This window comes from Microtus oregoni, unplaced genomic scaffold, assembly GCF_018167655.1.
Source record: "Microtus oregoni isolate MIOR12 unplaced genomic scaffold, Mior012 000044F_ref0000062, whole genome shotgun sequence".
NCBI lineage: Eukaryota > Metazoa > Chordata > Mammalia > Rodentia > Cricetidae > Microtus > Microtus oregoni.
In genome coordinates, this window is record NW_024543218.1 from 2,862,345 (window position 1) to 2,868,153 (window position 5,809).

At 34.6% G+C, this 5,809-nt stretch overlaps 1 pseudogene; it reads right to left on the reverse strand.

The window, feature by feature from the left end:
* Positions 1–363: 363 nt before the first annotated feature.
* LOC121434673 lies at positions 364–1,971 on the reverse strand (annotated as a pseudogene).
* Between the last annotated feature and the right edge of the window lie 3,838 nt (positions 1,972–5,809).

Below are 5,809 nucleotides of genomic sequence, written 5' to 3' on the forward strand. Positions count from 1 at the left end.
CATATGAAAGCACAATTTAAAATAAGGCCCCAGTTTTTTCCTGAGGTCCAAAAGATTATGATAATATGCACAAGCTTTCTCAGATGACTACACACAAAGTCGTACTCTTCTGTGAAGCACAAAACAATATGACACTGAATTCATTTATAGAGTTTCACTACAGTATAATTTTTTTTCATGGTTTTGAAAAATACACAAATTAATTCAGGGTTTCTCTACAGAAGGGCTCATATTATGTATTTGGAGATAATTGTGAAAAAGAATTTACCACATTCCATTCACAGGTATCTCTAGAGTATGTTACATTTTAAGCCTTTGAAGAGTACAGAGGTCTGCAAATGCCTTATCACACAGATATCATTTCTAGGGTTTCTTTCCAGTATGTGTTCTTCTATGCATTTGAAAAGCACCATGTTGTGCAAAGGCCTTACCACACTGATTACATTCATAGGGTTTCTCTCCAGTATGATTATGTCATGCAAAAGGCTTACCGCAGTGATTACATTAATAGTGTTTCTCTCTAGTATGTGTTTTTTTATGGCTTTGAAGATTGCTGTGGCGTGCAAAGGCCTTACCACACTGATTACATTCATAGGGTTTCTCTCCAGTATGTGTCCTTTTATGGTATTGAAGAGCAAAGTTCTGTGCAAAGGCCTTACCACACTCATTACATACATAGGGTTTCTCTCCAGTATGTCTTCTTTTATGGTATTGAAGAGCAAAGTTCTGTGCAAAAGCCTTATCACACTCATGACATACATATGGTTTCTCTCCAGTATGTCTTCTTTTATGATCTTGAAGATTACTCTGAGTTGCAAAGGCCTTACCACACTGATTACATTCATAGGGTTTCTCTCCAGTATGTGTTCTTTTATGGTATTGAAGAGCAAAGTTCTGTGCAAAGGCCTTACCACACTCATTACATACATAGGGTTTCTCTCCAGTATGTGTTCTTTTATGATTTTGAAGATTACTCTGAGTTGCAAAGGCCTTACCACACTGATTACATTCATAGGGTTTCTCTCCAGTATGTGTTCTTTTATGGTATTGAAGAGCAAAGTTCTGTGCAAAGGCCTTACCACACTGATTACATGCATAGGGTTTCTCTCCAGTATGTATTCTTTTATGGCTTTGAAGATTACTGTGTTGTGCAAAGGCCTTACCACACTGATTACATTCATAGGGTTTCTCTCCAGTATGTGTTCTTCTATGCAATTGAAGATGATTAAGTCGTGCAAAGGCCTTACCACACTGATTACATTCATAGGGTTTCTCTCCAGTATGTGTTCTTCTATGCAATTGAAGATGATTAAGTCGTGCAAAGGCCTTACCACACTGATTACATTCATAGGGTTTCTCTCCAGTATGTGTTCTTCTATGCCTTTGAAGATCACTGTGACAGGCAAAGGCCTTATCACACTGATTACATTCATAGGGTTTCTCTCCAGTATGTGTTCTTCGATGTTCTTGAAGAGCACTGTAGCGTGCAAAGGCCTTACCACACTGAGTACATTCATAGGGTTTCTCTCCAGTATGTGTTCTTTTATGGCTTTGAAGATTACTGTGGTGTGCAAAGGCCTTACCACACTGATTACATTCATAGGGTTTCTCTCTGGTATGTGTTCTTTTATGCAATTGAAGGTGATGATGACGTGCAAAGGCCTTACCACACTGATTACATTCATAGGGTTTTTCTCCAGTTTGTATTCTCTTATATGTTTGAAAAACAGTACATTGTGCAATGGCTTTGCCACCCTTATTATAGTCATAGGATGTCTCTCTAGTATATATTCTTTTAATCTTTTGAAGATGACTCTGATCAGGAAAGACCTTACCATGCAGATTACATTCATATGATTTCTCTCCAGTATGTGTTCGTTTATGACTTTGATGATTTTCATAAAGAAGAAAGTCTTCATCATCTTCACCATACTCATAGGGATTCTCTCCAGTGTGTGTTCTTTTATGCATTTCAAAATGATTGTGATAAGAAAAGACTTCATCACATTGCTTAATTTCACAGCATTTTTCTCTGCTATGTGTTTTTTCATTCCTTAGAAGATGAGTGTTATAAGACAAGACTTCACCCCAGTGAGAATATACTGAAAACTTCTCTCCAGTTTGAGTTCTTTCGATCCTGCACGGATAATTTACACATGTAAAAGCTTTACCACATTCAATGAAGTTGAACCTCATACCGATATAAATTAATTTCATATTTTTTCAAATTGTAAAAAGGAATCAACTATCAAGGTTTTATAGCTTTGTTTAAAATAATGTTTTGTTCTCTCATTAGGTATCATTTACATCTAGAAAAATATTTGTGATGAGAAATTCCATTGTGCCAGTTTATCTTTTCATCTATAACTATATCATACTTTACTTTTCTAGGATATTTTTTACATTTTTGAAGAGAACTGCATGTACTGAGTGCTTTACCAACGTTACTCCATTCATAATATTGTGAACCACATTTGGTAAGTGAACTAAGACACCCAGAAGTATTTGCATAGACCTAGAACTCATGTTTGTTTGTTTGTTTTTGTTGTAATGTGAGAATGTATTTGGGTATTAACCATGATGATAGAAAATAAATTAACTTTGTATTTTTGGATCAAATTAAACATGTACACTCTACATAGGAACTACAGTTTATCTTCTTAATTGTTCTTAAGGAGAGGTATGGTAAATCTTTTTGTATTCCTATTCTCATATACTTGTGTCAAGAGTGACATATCATATATATGAAAAAAAGAATAGTGTATAAAAGATTTCTAAATGAATCTACAAGGTTCGACTTTCACAGACTTTTGTATAGATATTAAGGTTTCTCCACAACAACTGCCCCTTGACCCTTGACTAGTCTGGTTTCACTAAACTTAGCATAGTCACAAAAAGTATGAGTGATACAAGGCTTACCATGGGCTCTTGGATTAGTAGAAAGTTTTGCAGCTATACTCATCATCACTGAAATATGTATACATTTTCTGTCATGAATAGCAAGAAGCAAATGAAGCAGCAGTTCTACAACATAGCTCTCATGGTGCTATAAATCAAATGGTGATATCTGTTCAGGTATTGCTACCTAGACTTTTTCTTAAATGAAGGCTTTACAGATGCAATTCACATACATTAAATTGAGGGATATGGATCTGTGAGAACTTAATAACCATCAATATATTTAAAGCTGTGGTTATTTACACTGTTGCTTTTGTTTTAAAGTTCCAGAACACATTACAAACTATTCAAGGGAAATTGTTATGAACTTGCCCAAGAAAATTACCTTGCATGTCTTCTAGAACATTCACAATGCTCTTCGGTGTTAAGGTCTTCCCAAATGTATCCTGAAATACAGTACCAGAACATATGTTATATTATTTAAGAATGTGCAACAATTAGCTTATTATCTTAAGTGCACCTAAGAACTGGGACTGTGTTATTTACCTCATTCTTCTTTCTCTAAAAAAATTACAGAACAAAATCATTAACCAAAGAAAAGTTGTCTCCATATTTTGAAACATGAAAGAAATTCATTTTCACCTATAGTAGTTAGGTTCCTGTAGGTCTCCAGCATCACATCTTTGTAGAGATTCTTCTGGGAAGGATTCAGTAAATCCCACTCTTCCTTAGTGAAGTCGATGTGCACATCATCATAGGTCACTTCCTTCAAAAATATACCATATATGAGTACAGTGTAAGTATGACAGTAAAATGCATACTTCTTTGAAAGTATAGTTTTATGATTCTGGTGTTCCCCATTCTTGTTCCATGACATAGACAGTCACTTTAGAAGGAAATTGAAAAGGAGAATCAATTCTGTTATTTCTGTGTCCTTTGTATAGGATACCTCCTTATAAGAGCAGTATCTATTCACGGGGAAAGAAAAAGAGAAAAGATCAACAGTATGTTGTATGCATGAGAAAATTAATGACTACAGAAAGGAAAAAAAGGATGGACAAAATGGGCATATTGGTGATTTTTTCCTTTAGCACAACACTCAGAAAACAGAGGTGTAGCCGGGCGGTGGTGGCGCACGCCTTTAATCCCAGCACTTGGGAGGCAGAGGCAGGCGGATCTCTGTGAGTTCGAGACCAGCCTGGTCTACAGAGCTAGTTCCAGGACAGGTTCCAAAGCCACAGAGAAACCCTGTCTCGAAAAACCAAAAAAAAAAAAAAAAAAAAAAAGAAAACAGAGGTGTATATATTTGTCTGTGAGATGAATGCCAGTCAAGATTTAACAGAACTGCTTATCCATTTTTGGATACCATGTATCTTGTCAGAGGTTGAGGCATGAACATGTCTTTGCCCAAAGGCCAGTTTTGAAAACAAGAAAACAAGATTTGAGTGTCTTCGGTGCTCAACATTCTCTGGAAAATAGATCACTGCTACCAGTAGTAATTGTGTCTCACTTCAACAGTACTCTAGGTTATTTCAATTCCATATTTTACAGCTTTTTGAAGTGGTTAAAGATTACCTATCTATGCAAAATATATTCTTTATGTGTCTAAAAAACCTGATTATTCTAACTATAAGTATGACAAACACAGATGACTATTGATCTCTAATTCTAATACCTATATAACTTAAAGACTAAGACTTCATATTAGAATATTGTACAATAAACAACTGTACAACAAATGAGGACAATGGGCTCAAAATGTAACCAATGAATAAATATCTTGATCAGTGGAAGAAATGTACATTGCAATTTGATAAATATATTTATCAATATATAAAATGTTTTAAGCAGAAGTAGAAGCATGAATGCATACAATATTCAATATTTAACATTATATCAATGTACAAAAATCTATATCAAAGCAATTGCCTATAAATTATAACTCACAAGCATTCACTCTATTACTCACTATTATTATTAATGTATGTAAACTCACACTAATCTATTATTCCATCCAATTTTCCCTTTTTTTCAAAGAAATCCCTGAGCCCATAAAATTTCCCTTCTAACCCACAACCCTATACCAATTATAATCAACCCCTAAATGATTTCCCTAACCCTAGGACAAACTTTGTTGGAAGTCTTTTAGAATTACTTCCAGCTATCATGGGGGTGATGTTCTTTCTATGGGATCCTGTGAAAGTAAAATGATGGTTACATTCCAAGATTACTGTCTGGTATAATTGCAAATAGTCTCTGAGTATTTTGTAAAAGTTTTCTGAGATTCCTCTTATAAGGTCTGTCTAGAACTTTGTAAAAAGTGGACCATTTCAGCTAACCAGGTTGGAACCATCTTGAGCAGCTGGTATGCAAAGCAGGTCTGGTAGTAACACTATCATCATCATGCCATCATATCAACCAGGTTGAGTTGTTGTTGTGGGGCCCCAACTTCTTCCTGGAAACTTCAAAATTACTGCAGTAAAATTCATTGTTCATTGTGGAAAACTTAAACATTATTTATATAGTCATATACAGACATATATATTCAGTGACATGTACAATAGAGACAAAAATAGAAATGTAGAAAAGTGAAAATTTTTCTAAATTCCTTTTTCTTTCTGTTGCATGCTCCTGACATGAGAGAAAAACTCTGAATTTTTATTTTAATGACATGCTTGGATTTATACAGGGACAGAGCTAGTGTCCATCTCCAAAACCAGCTCTATATATTCATAAATACACATCCACTTACAAAAGGCACACAATGAAATGATAGGATAAAAGTGTAGATTACGGGAATCTAAAAAGAATAAAGGGGCATATATGTGTATGATGTAAAAGTGTAGATCACTAAAATTAATTTTAAAAAGTAACTACTTATTTATATATATATATTTACATTGATGTAGAT